Source organism: Saccopteryx bilineata, chromosome 4 (assembly GCF_036850765.1).
Source record: "Saccopteryx bilineata isolate mSacBil1 chromosome 4, mSacBil1_pri_phased_curated, whole genome shotgun sequence".
NCBI classification, from domain to species: domain Eukaryota; kingdom Metazoa; phylum Chordata; class Mammalia; order Chiroptera; family Emballonuridae; genus Saccopteryx; species Saccopteryx bilineata.
This window is the reverse complement of record NC_089493.1, coordinates 277830566-277847561: the sequence shown is the minus strand read 5'-3', so window position 1 is coordinate 277847561 and position 16996 is coordinate 277830566. Positions and strand designations below refer to the sequence as shown.

The 16996-nt window shown below is 44.7% G+C and overlaps 1 protein-coding gene and 1 pseudogene across 3 annotated transcripts in view; both read left to right on the top strand.

The window, feature by feature from the left end:
• Positions 1 to 16996, top strand: part of SHISA9 (shisa family member 9) — a 308294-nt gene that overhangs the window by 232597 nt on the left and 58701 nt on the right. The gene's annotated exons all lie outside the window — the stretch shown is intronic.
• LOC136334064 (EF-hand calcium-binding domain-containing protein 14-like) overlaps positions 1 to 16996 on the top strand; it is a 70665-nt pseudogene that overhangs the window by 36542 nt on the left and 17127 nt on the right.

The following is a 16996-nucleotide window of genomic DNA, read 5'->3' as shown; positions in this document are numbered from 1 at the left end:
GGGTGGAACTGCAATGGAATGGCCTGTGTTGGAATTTGAAGGGTGGGGTGGCTGAGGATTGACGGGCTGGCAGTAGAATGTGGGGAACACTGTGAAGTATTCCAGGAGGACAAAATGAAACAAATTGAATAGAACAGATTTATTTTTTTGGATTGAAGGAAAAGATTAGGTTAGAAAGAGTTCTTTTCCTCTAGTCTCCTATCCTAACCCCTGCCCCAGGGACTGGTTTTGCCACTGTAAACAGTCAACATACTGTTGAAAAATTCCATTGTCAAAAAGATGCCCCTGCCCTGGCCGGTTGGCTCAGTGGTAGAGCGTCAGCCTGGCGTGCGGAAGTCCCAGGTTCGATTCCCAGCCAGGGCACACAGGAGAAGCGCCCATCTGCTTCTCCACCCCTCCCCCTCTCCTTCCTCTTTGTCTCTCTCTTCCCCTCCCGCAGCCAGGGCTCCATTGAAGCAAAGATGGTCTGGGCACTGGGGATGGCTCCTTGGCCTCTGCCCCAGGCGCTAGAGTGGCTCTGGTCGCAACAGAGCGACGCCCCAGAGGAGCAGAGCATCGCCCCCTGGTGGGCAGAGCGTCGCCCCCTGGTGGGCATGCCGGTGGATCCCGGTCGGGCGTATGTGGGAGTCTGTCTGACTGTCTCTCCCCGTTTCCAGCTTCAGAAAAATACAAAAAAAAAAAAAAAATAAGATGCCCCTCTGTGAGGGAAATAATTTCTGTCTCCTCATTAGCTCCACCGGGCTGTTTCAGGGAGGGCCTCCCGCCTGTGATAGTAGGCAGGTGCACATGTGTGTGGTGGGTGGAGGTACCCTGTGCCCTGTTGGGGTACCCAAACCACAGCCTTCGCACTAGCCAGCAGTCCCTGGGCATGGCAGGCACTTCGCTGGGCCAGGGCGTGTGTGGGCAGTGCCGTTTTGGAGAAGTGCCTCTTACTATCCCACTGGTGTCTCTATCTCTTCCCCACTTTGCTCCCCCCGCCCTGTTCTGTGATCCCTCCACAGTAACAGGAGCCTTTCTCTGCTTTTTCCTTCCCTCTCTCAGGATGAGGGAATATGCTTAGAAACAGTTGCCCGGGGAGCAATCTTGTTTTTGAAAAAGAAACTATAAAAAAAAGAAGGTGTTTGTGGGGATGCCAAAGTGGAGTGAGCCTTATTTAAGTGAGTGGGGTGGTGGGAATGTGTTTACACAGCAAGAAAACTCAGGCTGGGTGTCTGCCGTTTCTTAAATGGATGGTATTTTGAAAGGCCTTTATGATCTGTCTTTTAATTCATTGTTACTCCTTCCAGCCCCGGAAAGTGTGCCTTCTCGGCGTTATTCATGTCTCCTGGGTTAAGCAGCAGAAAATTGACAGGCAGTCTGAGCCTGTGCTTACCTAACAGCAATCTGTGCCCGCGCAGCTCACACAGCTCTGTGTGCACGTGTATAACCGGGTGCATCCATAACCACTGCGAGGATTAAATGCGGTGATATTTGCAACGTGCTCAGGACAGACCTTGGCACACAGTAAGCTCAAATCAAAGTTAGCCCACTATTAACTGCATGCCCATGTGCATATGAGCCTTATCCTGAAAGTGTTCATTGCTAGGTCCAATATAAAATTGCACCCTTGCACAACTCTGCAGAAAAGCTGAGCACACCTGTGGGATTCTGTTTATACACGGACTTCTATGCGCATCTCTAATGATGCATATAGACAAGCAGATGTGCTCTTATTTATGCACACGACTTCACACTGTGTGCATTATCAAAACGTAAAAGCATAGAAAAAGGGACTCTTACAGAATGTGTTTTTTTAATACAACAGATTTGGCCCTGGCTGGTTGGCTCAGTGGTAGAGCATTGGCCCAGTGTGTGGCTGTTCCGGGTTCGATTCCCAGTTGGGGCACACAGGAAAAGCACCCACCTCCTTCTCCACCCCTCCCTCTCTTGCTTCTCTCTCTCTCTCTCTCTCTCTCTTTCTCTCTCTCTCTCTTCCCTTCCTGCAGCCATGGCTTGATTGGAGCAAGTTGGCCCTGGGCCCTTAAGATGGCTCCATGGCCTCCACCCCAGGTGCTAAAGAAGAGCTTGGTTGCTGAGCAACGCCCCAGTGGGCTTGCAGGGTGGATCCCAATTGGAGCACATGCAGGAGTCTGTCTCTGCCTCCTCTCCTCTCACTGAATGAAAAAAAAAATACAACAGATTTGCAGAAGCAATTTGCAAATTTCCTTTGAAAACTTGGCTGATGGTTTTTCAAGCATGCATCAGAGGGTCCCCATTTAGAGCCTTATTTCTATATTCTACTCTATCTTGGTTCCAAATGGCTCCTTTCTCTCCATTTCCTTGCTACCATCTGAATCTCAATCTTATGTGTTCATTTGTTCATTCATTCATTCATTCATTCCAGTAACGTGCTTTCTATGCCCATTACAAGTTAAACATGGTCCTGGGTGCTGAGCTATAAGACAGAATATGTGTCTTCCTTCTCAGAACCACTAATCTATCTTGGCATCAAGCAAATTGATTGGTTAATATGTGTGAAGCAATTTATAGTCATGAAGCTGGGTGCATACTCTGTCATATTTGGTTAGCACAGCACTGAAGATCTTTGATTTTGGAGCTAGAATGCCAGGGTTTAGATCTTAGCCTTACCAATTACTTGCTATAGTAGGTCAGTTTCACCTTCCTTTGCCCCACTTTCTATCATAAAACAGAAATCATAGAAGTACTCAGAGTGTTGCTGAGGGTTGAAAGAGTTCATTTACAAAAACCCTTAAAACTGTGCGGCAGAGTGTGACGGGTTGTTGCTAAAACTGCTGTTGCCTATTCTCTCAGACAGACCTGTACAGTTAGTGGTGCTATCCTCATTTTGCACAGATAAAAACAGGACCAGAGCAGCTCAGTGTTACCCATGGATGACTGTCACTGCGTCTCAGCTGTCCTCCCTGCTTGCTCTCAGGAGGGAGATCATCTCCCCTCCTAGAAACAATCCTTCATTCTCTCTCCCGGTTTCCCAGGACTTGGTGGTGAACATAGATTAGAATCTTGCTCTGAGAAGAGCACATCAGGAATAGCTGCTCAAGGTACAAGGAACCCTCGCCTCTCGATCTGTCTGGTCTCAGCAGTCTTCTGCTTCTACTCATCTCCAAGGTCTTATTCCCACTAATATACGAGCTCCTCGGTTAGTTTGAAACAAGACTTTTATGTTATGAAGTGTTGGGAGTGAATTGTATGTGGTACATTAGAAAGAACCATGGGCTTACAGCCCAAACCTGGGTTTCAGTTGCTCCCAAACTCAGTGATTCCCTGCCCTCTATATGCCTCATCTGTAAAATGGGATCAGAGTTATTTCCAGACTTCCTCCTGGTGGTATAGAAATAGTAGAGAAAGCCTACTTTTCCAAAAGTACTGGTTTTGCCTTCAGACTGACCAGCATCTAATCCCAGCTCTGCCTCGCCCTCACTGGGACTTGCTGGTCTTGTCTAAGGCTGAATCAGCCCGAGTTCTTAGTTGCAAGCAAAAGGATCCAACTCTCAATGATTCCAGCAGAAAAATGAATTTACTGAAAACATCTGATGGAGCTCATAGAATCTCCAGGGCATCTGGGAAACTAGCTTGGAAAACAAGCAGAGACGAAGAAAGACATAGTAGCCATAATCAACTCTAAAATCATGCTATAGAGTTTGTCCTGCAAGGAACCTGCTAACGCCCCCCACCCCCACGACACTAGCTGCATCGTGGTACCTCTAAGACGGCTTCTTCACCACCCCTGTTTCTTGCGCCATCGCCTCCCGTTGCAAAGTTTGTGGTGGCTGATGCTTCTGATTGGCCAAGACTAGGTCATATGCTCTTGCCTGAGCAGCAGGTGAGGCTGGGAAAGCAAGTATCTGGTTTTTTCAACTTCTGGAAGTAGATTCCATCTCTCTGTAAGACTCATAGGATGTAGGGCTCCCCAGATATAGGAAGAGGTGCTTAAGATGACTGAAACAACAACAACAACTAAACGAGTGTAACTAAACTAGCACTGTCAACTACAACATCGATTCCTCCTCTGTAAAGCTGGGGGAAAGATCCATCTCTAAGAATTACTGTGAAGGATACATGAGTTAACTCGTGACGTGCTTAGGCATAGTACATAGCACATTATATGCACTCGACAGATGCTTGTTTCCTGACCCAGTTTCTTAGAAGCTACTTCAGGACCTGCGTTTCGGGGCCAGTTCCCAGAAGGCTCTCTTTCCTGGCTGTGTAAGTAGGAGAGGCTGCCTTGGTCTATGATGCCAATTTGTCTCCAGAACCCTGGTGGAAGTTCCTAATAATCACTATGCTTGAGATATGAAGGAAGAGAGCCTAGTATTGTCTAGTTCTGAGAAGGTGCTCAGGATGGGCAATGGTCTTGTTTTCTTGCGTAGAACAAGTGAAATGTATTCATTCAGGAGATTGACAGAAATGGACATGAGCAGCTCTTGGTTCATTAATCAGAGCATCCTTAGAGCATATTCCTCTCCCTTGGTAACCATTTGCTATATTTCTATGCCACCAAAGCCTTTCTTGCATTAGATACTTACAAGTGGACTCTCTTGGAAGAAGCATCGGCTCATGGAGATGGGCCAAATCATTTCCCATTCTCGAGGGCCCAGATTCAAGTCCATCTCCTGGTAAAGCTCCCTATGGCAAAGCTCCTGGTCAAGTCTCCAGAAATGTCTCCCTTCTCTGAATGCTCCAGTAGCTAATATTGCTTACCTCTCTTCTTCAATCTTGTTCTTCCTCCCACACATACTTGTTGAGAGCCTACTGTGTGCCAGGAACCAGAGATAAAGTGGGTAATAAGACCAATTAGCAGTCTGCTCTCAGAGAATGTTCATTTTAGTGGGAAAGAGAGAAAAAATAAACAAGTAAAGAACTAGCGCCATAGTATGGCAGGTGTTAGGAAGACTCCGAAACAGTGACATCAGGGAAGGACGAGAAACTTTATGTGTGGATGTCAGCAAGGTTCCTTCTAAGGAAGACGGAGCCAGGTGAAGACCCTGGGGAAAGAGTTCCAGCTAGAGAAAGCCACAGTGCACAGGACGGAGGGTGGTGTGAGCTGGTGTGTTTCTGGTACAGCTAGGGTCCGCATGGCTCGGGGAGAGTGAGGAAGGAGAGAGTAGTATGTGTAGTTTAGTTAATAGACTTATTTAAGACAAGTTAAATAAGCTTTTTAGATAATAACTTTAATAAACAAGTTATTTATATAGACTTGTTATCTTTGCTTATTTAGTTGGGTTTTCTGCAATGAAACCTATCCTCTACCTCTTAGTTTCTGCCTGTTATTGTGATGAGAGGTACTTAAGTTGACACTTGTTGATCGGTATTGGTCCCTTCCCCAGTTGCATGTTATGCTGCCTATGTGGCCCTGGTCCCTTTAAGTTGTTATGTTCTACAAAATAGTGTTGTCAACAGCAGATCATGCGTGAGTTGGGTGCCACTAATGGAAGTTGGGGCACGTTTTGCCAATGCAGTCTAATCAGGAGGCCCAAATCCAAGGATTGAATATAAAAACCAAAGTCTAGTAGAGACATTTTTTTGTATTTGCTCTTTGAGGACATTTTTTACCTGTCCTTGGGCTCAATTTAAAGATACAGCCCTCTGAACCTAACAGTTAACTTTTCTTTTTTTTCCTTTTTTTCTGAAGTGAGAAGCAGGAAGGCAGAGAGACAGACTCCTGCAAATACCTGACCAGGATCCATCCGGGAAGCCCACCAGTGGGTGATGTTCTGCCCATCTGGGCCGTTGCTCTGTTGTAACTAGAGCCATTCTAACACCTGAGGCAGAGGCCATGGAACCATCCTCAGTGCCCAGGCCAACTTTTCTCTAATGGAGCCTTGGCTGTGGGAGGAGACGAGAGATAGAGAGAAAAGAGAGGGGGAAGGCTGGAGAAACAGGTGGATGCTTCTCTTGTGTGCCCTGGCCGGGTTATTGAACCCGGAACTTCCACACGCCAGGCTGATGCTCTACTGCTGAGCCAACAGGCCAGGGCAACAACCTTCTTGTTACATGTGTCCACAGACCCCTCAGGATCCTTTTGCTAGGAACATTCCAACAGGAGGGAGACGGTAATGTCTCCCTGAAGCTTTCCATTTTTGCTGCCTCTGGCTGAGACAGAGTAGGCGAGAAATCAACACCCTTCTTTTCAGACTGGGCAGCTTCAAGGACACAAGTAGATTATCAGCCTCGGGATAGACATTGGTGTTGAAATGACCCCGGTTTCTCTCCCTAGTACCATTTCCCATGGCAATAGAAATTGAAAGCCTGGCATTTGATGGAAAGCTTGACAATACAAATAATTTGCTAGAAAAGGCAAACCCTGGTTAGAGGCAAAGACATATGTATTTCAAAGAAGCCATAGAAATTCTCAGAATTTTCTGCCCTGGCTGACTCCAGGGGCTTGTGAACAGAGAGAATTATGAGCTATAGGGAGCTGTAGGCTGTTCAGGGCTTTTCTGGGGTCTGTGGAAACAGAGAACCTCCCAGGATGATCAAAAGTCAAAGGAGAAAGGGCTTCTGCTCTGTGGATGGGTCACTCTTTGTGACATCAGTGAGGACATCTTCCCCAGCCGCCCTGGCCTTTATGTTATCCGATTCAGCTGCCAGTATAAAAGGGTCCACATCAGACCTGGACCCTGATAACCTCTCAGCATTCTTTCTGAACAACTTCTCTTAACCCATCCTGTATCATTTCTCTGACCAGCTTTTGAACCAGTTAATCAACCTCTGTCACTTTGGTCTGTCCCTCTATAGCTAATATGCCATGTCTACATGAACTCAAAGGCATTTTTCTATCCCAGCCATCCTGAGTGTCCCATATTGGCCAAGGCTCATGGCTACAACCTAGACAGTAATCAGTCAATCCATATTCCTTGTCTCTGCATTCTGTGTCTTCAACTCCCTGACTCTTACATCTTCCAGCATCTTCTATAGGCAGTGGGTCCTTTGGGTCCCCACCCCATGCAAGGTAAAGTTATGAGTGAGCTGGAGAGTTTGGACTCTGCCTTATAAGAAAAACCCATTTATGAATCCTTTTCCTGCCAGTAATAGAAATGGGGAGTCTCTAAAGGTTTGTTTTCTTAGAGACTTTCCACTGGGGAAGGGGAAAACATGGTGGCAGAGGTGGACCTCAGATGTGGTTGTCACTAGAAGATGAATTAGCTCATATGTCCCTAACAGTCTCAAGTAGACAATAGTGTTTAGTAGGAGTAGCCAGAAGGGTGGGTGTTTGGAAGGGAGTGGAAGAGAGCTTTTTTTCGGGGCAGGGAGTATGCATAGCATTCTTGAGTTCTTTGGAAGCCTATTTGGTGTAGAAGATACGAGCAAAAGGATGAATTTTTAGGATGAGTGAGTGAGTGTAAAGCGGTATAATTTTTTTTGGAAAACAGAAAAAGTGTTTGGATATAGGCGTCATTAAGATAGAAATTACATAAGATTTTCAGGTGATTCTTAAAGGGCTGTCAAGGAAAAACACTTAGAGAGGTGAGGATGTTCTTTTATACCTTGCATTAGCATTAATCACTGTGCTAGGTGTAGAGAGCACATCTTTAATACATGGAACTGATTGCTAGAATGATAAACCAAATTCCATTAATACAAATTCAAGACTTGTCCAAATTCTTCTCTGTGATAGAATTGGGGTACAGCAAATGGACTTGGAAATAAGGAGGCCACTACATGCCCTTGAAGGTATGTTATATCTAGGATTTTGTTTTAATGCATTTGACATGGTGGCTATTTTCTGGTAGTTATATGATCACTGTCATAAGAGGAAAGGGGAAAGAATCTCAGCATAGATGTCAGAACACTTGGAAAAGATTTCACTTGCAAGTGCTCGGGAAAGGAACACAGATGAAGTTAGTCATTGACGTCAGAAAACCCTGATGTAAGAAGAGGAGGAAGTGTTTTATATATATTTATTTTAGATTTTATTTATTCATTTTTATTAGAGAGAGAGGGGAGAAAGAGAGAGAGGGAGAGAGAGAGAGGAAGAAAGAGAGGAAAGAGATAGAGAGAACAGGGGGAGGAATAGGAAGCATCAACTCCCATATGTGCCTTGACCAGGCAAGCCCAGGGTTTCGAACCAGCGACCTCAGTGTTCCAGGTCAACGCTTTATCCACTGCACCACCACAGGCCCAGAAGTGGTTTTGAAAAGTCCTGTGTTATCACGTTGGAGTAGGTATTATGTCAAAAGACAGTTCTTCTCAATTCTAATTCTTAAGGTGAATGTGTTACTTATAATGCTTCTATTTGTCAAGAAGAAGAAGAGAGAAGAAATTCTAAGTCTTTTCATATCCTTTTCTTTTCCTTAAAAACCATGTTCTTAATAAACATGAATGGAACCTAAGTGACCTTGAGCGAGTCTCTTAACTTATCTGAATCTCAGTTTTCCTGTCTGTAATGGAAGCTAATAATGTGAAACTTGTAGGCCCATAGTAAGGATGAAATTAGAAAATATTTTTGCAAGAACCTACCTAGAACAGGTTCCCGGGAGAAGGGCAAGACAAGTGCCCAGTAAGTCTTGAATGTCAGGTAAGGGAGGAAAAAAAGCATGATCTTTATTTGATTTTGGGAAAATTACTTAGCATCGCTAAAGCAACTTTATTCAACTTTTCGAAGTTGCTCTGGCAATTACATATATATCTATATATATTGTATTTTTCTGAAGTGAGAAGTGAAGAGGCAGAGAGACAGAGTCCCTGCATGTGCCCAACCAGGATCCACCCAGCATGTCCACCAGGAGACAATGCTTCGCCCATCAGGGTCGTTGCTCTGTTGCAACCAAAGCCATTCTAGCGCCTGAGGTGGAGGCCATAGAGCCATCCTCAGCGCCTGGGCCAACTTTGCTCCAATGAAGCCTTGGCTGCAGAAGGGGAAGAGAGAGATAGAGAGAAAGGAGAGGGAGAAGGGTGGAGAAGTAGGTGGGTGCTTCTCCTGTGTGACCTGACCGGAAATCAAATCCAGAACAGGACTTCAACACGCCAGGTCAATGCTCTACCACTGAGCCAACTGGCCAGAGCCTACAGATCTTTTGAATTTCCATATGAATTTTAGAGTTAGCTTGTCATTTCTACAAAAAAAAAAAATCTGCTTGGATTTTGATTGGGATTGCACTGAATCTATGTATTAATTTAAGGAGAATTGACATCTTAACAGCATGAACACAGTATATGATTTCGTTTATGTAGGTCTTCTTAAATTCCTCTCAGTAAGGTTGGCTTTGTACTTTTCAGTGTACAGGCCCTGCATGTCTTTTCTTTCAGTTTTATCTCTAAGTATTTAATATTGTTTAGCTATTGCAAATGGCATTGGTTTTATCTTTCAATTCTAACAGTCTATTACTATTCTATCAAAACACAATTGAGTTTTTTTATGTTGATCTTGTAATCTGCAAGCTTGCTAAAAGCACTTATTAGTTTTAATAGCGTTTATTTTGTATAACCCAAGCATTTTCTACGTAAGTAATTATGTTACCTGAAAATACAGACAGTTTTAATAATTTTTCAACAGGGATTCCTTTTCTTTTCCTGCTTTATTGTGCTCACTAGAACCTCCAGGAAAATATTGAATAGAAATGGTAAAAGTGGATATATTCTTGCCTTGCTCCTGGCTTTAGAGGGAAAGTATTGGGTATTTCACCATTGAGTATGTTGTGAGCTGGGCCGTTTTTCATAGCTGCCCATTATCAGTTTAAGGAATTCTTCTTTGTTCCTATTTTGCTGAAAGATGTTGAATTTTATTAAATGGCCTTTTTACATCAATTGAAATGATCATATGGCATTTCTTTTTTAGATTGTTAATATTATGGATTATGTGGATTAGTTTTAAAGTGATGAACTGACTTGGAACTTATGGGATCATTATCACTTGGCCATAGTGTATTATTGAGAGAGGTTAAGTGAGTTGCATCAAATCCCCCAGAAAGTATACTGCTCACAAAAATTAGGGGGTCAGGGAACGTGCACATATTCCAGTACTTTCAGCCTGTTGTATATAGTGCATTTTCACCAATGAAATAAAAGCTGTTTTGCATCTTATTTGCATAATCAAAAACTTTCTTTGACTTGTTTGCTTTTCTGATGTTCTTGTTTAACAAAAAAAAACAAAAACAAATGCTTCTCTTTTTTTTATGGCTTCATATTCATTTTGAAATAACCTCTAATTTTAGTGAGCAGTATAAGAGCACCAGGAGGAGAATGCAGGCCCTCAGACTTCCCAGCCTGGAGTCCCCCCTTACAACTCACTGCCTCTCCAGTGCAGCAGCTCAGTGCAGTCACCAGGTACATTAGAAGACTTTAGGGAGTATATAAATACATTTATTACAATTTTGATTACGGTCTATGAGAAAAAAAAATATATAACTAGCACTTCAAATCTGTAATTTTATAAATGTTATTGCTTAGAATTAAGCCAAGGTAATAATAATATTAGAACCTGTATAAGAGTGATTTTAACAAACAATTTTCCTTTTCTTTTTTTTTTTTTTTTTTTTTTTTACAGAGACAGAGAGAGAGTCATAGAGAAGGACAGACAGGGACAGACAGACAGGAATGGAGAGATGAGAAGCATCAATCATTAGTTTCTCGTTGCGCATTGCGACACCTTAGTTGTTCATTGATTGCTTTCTCATATGTGCCTTGACCGTGGGCCTTCAGCAGACCGAGTAACCCCTTGCTTGAGCCAGTGACCTTGGGTCCAAGCTGGTGAGCTTTGCTCAAACCAGATGAGCCTGTGCTCAAGCTGGCGACCTCGGGGTCTCGAATCTGGTTCCCCAGCATCCCAGTCTGGCGCTCTATCCACTGCGCCACCACCTGGTCAGGCCAAACAGTTTTTGATTAATCAATTATTTAATAAATAAGAAGTGGGCAAATTTGGCAAAACCCATGAAAGTGTCACAAGCTTAGGAAAATTTCTATTTGTACCCTCTGTCCCGTGGAATGTGTGGGGACTCTGAGGTCGAGGTGGGTCCTGAGTCCTCCTACCACGAGTGGAGAAGGCGCTTGCCAAGGTCTTTTCTCTCTGTCTTCAAGAGGTTGACAGTGGCACACGCCAGCCCTTCCCACAAGGGGCTGGAGAGTGGACTCGCTATCACATGCTGACCGGTGAGCGAAGTTCTTTTTACTGTGAATTTATTAAGATTAATTCACTAAGGTGGTTGGCGGATTTATCGAGCACTTAAAAATGTTAATGGACACAGTATCCAATAAATCACGTCAACAGATCTTTATAAAAACAGTAGGGAAGCTTTTCAATTGGGCCCAAGAAGCAGCATTGGCTCCTCCAAGTGGACTCAGTGCAGCCTTTCAAGAAAATGGCAGAGATTATGGGCCACTAAGTCTGCAGCCTGCAATTCCCGGGCCACAGTGTTCTGAATGGGACGTCCTTTTCACAGTAATAGCTGCCGTTTGTTCATGCCTAGGGTTTGCGGTTTGTAGGAGGCTGTGCTTGGGGCTTTTTATATGCTCTCAGATCCCGAAATCATCAGTTTTATTATCTCCCATTTAATAGATATGAGAATCCCAAGAAGGGAAGGGTCGTGCCCAAGACTGCTGCAAGTCCCTCTCTCTCCACTGCAACCATGTCGGATTATTTGCAGTTCTCGCATGCTTCTTCTGGGCTTTTGCTCTCATTGGTCCTTCCCTCTGGAACGCCTCTAGCTCCCTCTTTATACGACATTGGCTGACGTGTCCATCATGACTCAGCCCTCTTCACATCTCCGCCATCTGGCCATGGCACGCCAATGCCGACCAATTTCAGAACATCCCCTTATCGTTACAATCAAGGACACACTCCTCAGTATGTCTGACAAGGCAAGACTGGCGAGGCCCCTCCCAGCCACTGCTAGCGAAAGCTCTCTCCCTCCTCCCTCCACACTCTCTCTTTTCCCACCTTCCTCCAGAGCTTCGGTATTACCTGACATTATACATTTGTCCACTGTGCTGCTTTCTCCCCCTCTAGAATGTCACCACCATGAAGGCAGGGGTTTTTGTCTCTTTTGTCTACTGTTGGGTCCCTGGTCCTCACCCAAATGTTGCAGAGAAGCTGTCAAAAATGAGGGCAAAGGAAAGGTCACCAATGTGATGAGTGTTCTGAGCTCAGAAGCGAGGCCACGAGGAAGGAAGTGGGGACTTGGAGGAGGCAGTGGGTAGAAGACTTATTAAAATTCTTTTTTCATTAGGACAATAGTTTTGCATTCTCATTTTATCACACGCCTTGGTAGCACTTGACACAGATGCCCACTCCCTTCATTTCTGGCCACTTCGTTGCCTCAGTTTTTAGATTTTCTATGCTGTTCTGTTTGCTTTAAGCAGATGTTCCTGCTCTTCCCCTGACTGATGGCTTCCTAGTCAGGGCAGCTCACATTTCTGTGTAATAACTGTATTTTCTAGTTTCTGTATCTGATTGCTTTGACATGTTGAGGCCTTGCTGGACCTTGGTGGCACTGCCCATCCCATGGTGAGCCAATCCCTGAAGACGCTAAAGGGCTACTTTCCAACATGCCTTTCACATGCAAACCAACAAATCCCCCCCCCCATAGCTCCTCCCCAGGCCACTCACTACTCTCCTACCTCCATCACCCAGGTCTAGGTACTACACAGCCAGGGATAGCTCCCATGCCACAGAGCTCACCAAAATTACTCAGTGTACCCTAAGCCTACCTACCCTGCCTCTCACCCCTTCTTGCAGAAACCACAGTAGGGGTTCTCACACATGTATGCCCCTTGCCTCTCCCTCTGCCTCCTGACTGAGCCTGTACATCCCCATGTGCCCCGCCCCATGGTATGGCATGCCCCCTCCTCTTGGAATATGTGAGTATGACAAGTTATTTTTTTGTTCATTTATTTCCTGATCCCCTGACCTGTTGGCCTTTGTATACCTGAAAAAAATAATAAAACCTACTATTTTTCTTTTCCTTTTTTTTTTTTTTTTTTTGTATTTTTCTGAAGTTGGAAATGGGGAGGCAGTCAGACAGACTCCCGCATGCGCCTGACCGGGATCCACCTGGCACGTCCACCATGGGGCGATGCTCTGCCCATCTGGGGCATTGCTCTGTTTCATCCAGAGCCATTCTAGCGCCTGAGGCAGAGGCTATGGAGCCATCCTCAGCGCGCAGGCCAACTTTACTCCAATGGAGCCTTAGCTGCAGGAGGGGAAGAAAGAGAGAGAGAGGAAGGAGAGGGGGAGGGGTAGATAAGCAGGTGGGCGCTTTTCCTGTGTGCCCTGGCCGGGAATTGAACCTGGAACTCCTGCACGCCAGGCTGATGCTCTACTGCTGAGCCAACCGGCCAGGGCCTTTTTTTTTTTATTAGAGAAAAAGACAGACAGGAAGGGAAAGATATGAGAAGCATCAATTCATAGTTATACTTGTGGCACTTTAGTTATTCATTGATAGCTTCTCATATTTGCCTTGACCGAGGCCAGAGGCAGGATCCAGCTGAGCCAGTGACCCCTTGCTCAAGCCAGAGACCTTGGGCTTCAAGCCAGTGACCTTGGGATCATGTCTATAATCTGAAACTTAAGCTGGAGACCCCGCATTCAAACCGGATGAACCTGTACTGGACTCAAGCCAGCAACCTCAGGGTTTCAAACCTGGGTCCTGGGTCCCAGGTTGACACTCTATCCACTGCGCCACCACTGGTCAAACTAAAACCTGCATTTTAAGGCAATGTCATCTCTCTGAAGAGTTTTTTCCTGACTACCTATAATACTCAACCTAGACAAATTGTTGGTTTCCTTAATGGAAATTACCATAGGTTATAATTATTTAAATTTGTATACTCATATCTACTTATCTTTCTACCTCCCCCAGAGAACCAGAACCAATGGTTTACATCTACATCTACATCCATATCTATATCACTATCTATACCTATCTCTGTCTATATCTGGTGAACATTCCAGTTCAAACACCAGCAGTCTTGACACCAAGAAAAGCTGACTCTTCAGTTTGAGTCCAAAGGTAGGAAAATATCAATGTCTCCACTCAAGTAGTCAGGTAAGCAAAGTTCTTTCTTACTCAGTCAGCCTTTTGCTCTATTTGGATCTTCATTGGATAGGATGAGGCCCACCCACCTTAAGGAGGGAAATCTGCTGTCCTCAGTCTATGGATTCAAATGTTAACCTCATCCAGAAACACCCTCACAGACACACAAGAATAATCTTTGACCAAATATCTGGGCATCTAAAGACCCAATCAAGTTTACCCAAAACATTAAGCATCACAGAGATCCAGGATCACGTCTTCCTTGATTGCCATTGTATCTCTGGTACCTTGCACACAAGAGATGTGTATTAATGTCTGTTGACTGAATGCAGAATAGAGATGTGATTATTCTTCGAGAGGATGGTCTAGTTAGGTGAGGCTAGGCTATACATCAGAGATAAATAAATCAGTAAACTCAGTAGCTTAATATAATAAAACTCTTATTTCTTATTTACACAAACTCTGCTGCATATTGGGCAGCCCACCTCCATCTTATAGCAATGCCATCCAAGCATAGGGCCTCCAAAATGACCAGAGCAGCAGCCTGGAATTGGCTAACATTTGATCATATAGTCCTAGTCTAACAGCAAAGGAGGCTGGGAAATGTAGTCTTCCAGTGTGCCCAGGTGTGGTGAACTGCAAAGCATTGTCTCCCTGTACCATGAAAAGGCTGTGAACTGCTGCCATGGAGAAAGCCGGCCAGGAAGCAATGAAAGCTCAGGAGGAGCTAGAAATCGTAGATTTGCTCTAAATCTTGTCAACATCTAGTTTCTCATTTTTCCATTATTCCCTGAGAGTCCAGGAGCCCAGAATGTGAAGTTAGAAGGGCAGGATCCACAACCACTTCCACATCCACATCCATTGATCAGCTGTGTGGCTTTGGGCACATCACTTCACCTGTCAAGTTCTTTATCAGTAAAAGTGGCATGGATATCTGCCTCATAGAGTTGACATGAGAATTGTTGATGATCGCTGCATTCTGCCAGGCAAGAATGAACACTTTGCTCAGTGAGTGATTGTCATCATTCTGGTTGTTGTCTTTATCTCCTTGAAAATGATGGTGAAACCTAATGAGACATGGCCCCTACCCAGCAAAGAGGAAACAGCTTCCAGCTTTGGGATTTCCAACTTGCTGCATATGGCGCCTCTGCGGGAGAGCTCACCCTTCGGAGGGGAGAGATATTTCCTCTGTCTTACATTGCCACGTGATCCTCACCCCTCCCGACTCCCTTGGGAAGGTCAGCTGCAGTATCGCCCTTTTCCAGGGTGATCAGTTTTTAATGTAGACACAATTAGTGAATAAGCAGCTGATTAGTTCATTATGAAACTACTGAGAACAAGACCATTTGCGGTGGCAGAAGCCCCGGGAAGACAAAGGGACTTTCTTCTCATTTTATCACTTGGGTCAGAGTGCCGGGAAAGTTGACATATTTTACCATAACATTAAGCCCTTTTAACACTGAAAGGCCATTATGTTAGAAAAAAAAATTCTCCCCTCTGGGGTATTAATTAGAGACCTAGAGCTTAGGAAAAAAAAATATCATAATCTCATTAGATTTCTCTCTTATAGTTATTTTCATACGGAATCCTTAATGTGAAACGTGGACGGAAAAACGCAACTTCAGCTGAAGGATTTATGAGAAACAACGGGCAGCTAGCTGATCTGTCATTTTTAAGGGAGAGACAAAAACAAAACAATTTTGTCAGATTCCTGGCTTTGGGTTCCTAAAACAATCCCGAGCAGCCTGGGCCAGAAGTCAGAGAATAATGCAGTGTGTGGAGTACAGTCTCTGGCCTCCCTCGGAACTAATGATGACGGATGACCCCGCTGGGTGGAGATTTATGCTCTGCGTCCCAACCCTGAGTCACTCTCTTTTCTTGGGGTTTTCCTGGGTTGCACTGTGTCTCGGGCTGGCATTACGATTTAATTCTGAATCTTTACACATGTGCTTGAAAATAGAGACACTTAAAATACATGTTCATGTATTCGTCCCTATGGGCGGTAGCTATCAAGCCACTCTGCACGCCACACGCCACGCTAGGCGCAGGGGATACACAGTAGTGAGTGGAAGAGTCCGTGAACTTAAATGCATCTGGTGTTACGGACAGGCGAGACATTAATCAATAAGTCACAGAGACTGGTATGACATTGCAGGTGGGATAGATGTAACGGGAGAGGGAGGTTTGTGGTGCTGAGGCCATTGATGTTGTCAGGGAGGGTTAGGACTGGTTCCCCCTAAAGTTGATATGAGGGGAGGGAGAGGGTAACTAGGTAGGGCTGAGTGGATGAATGGGGACAGGAATCAGTGCAAAGGAAACAGTGTTTGCAAAGCTCTTGCCCTGGGAGACTAAGAACACAGGACATTTGGGAAACTCGAGGGAGGTCAGGTGGCTGGAGGTGTGAGTGGGGGGGGGGGTGATGCGAGGCTGGAGAGGCAGGCAGGGGCTGTGTGGGCCGGCTACGGGCTGGGCTGGCATCTCTTCCTAGGAGAATGGAAAAACCATCGGAGCACTTTAAGAGGTGACATGGTCATTTTACAGTATGTGTACACACAGACACAGATATATACGATAAAGATGCCACATTATATGATACTTAATTGAATCACTCTCTAAGGCTTTCTAACATGTATTAAACGAATCTAATAAAAGAACTTACCTCATTTTAGTTTAGCTAGTATATGAAATAATCCAAATTGAAGTGCTACTCTTAGTGTTTGGTATTCTGTATGTGTGTTAGAAAATGTTCTCCCTTCTTTCCTCCCTCCCTCCCTCCCTCCCTCCCTCCCTCTCTCCCTCCCTCCATCCCTCCTTCCCTCCCTCCCTCTCTCCTTCCCTCCCTCCCTCCTCTCTCTTTCCCTAATTTCTCTGCCTTTATCAACCTTATATTCCCAGTGGGTTCAGGGACAACTCACTGAAGAATATATTTTGTTTGTTTTAACTTTTAGGACTCAAGGCTATTTTAAAAACAAAACAAAACTAGGGATTCTGCTTTGCTTATTGCTTTT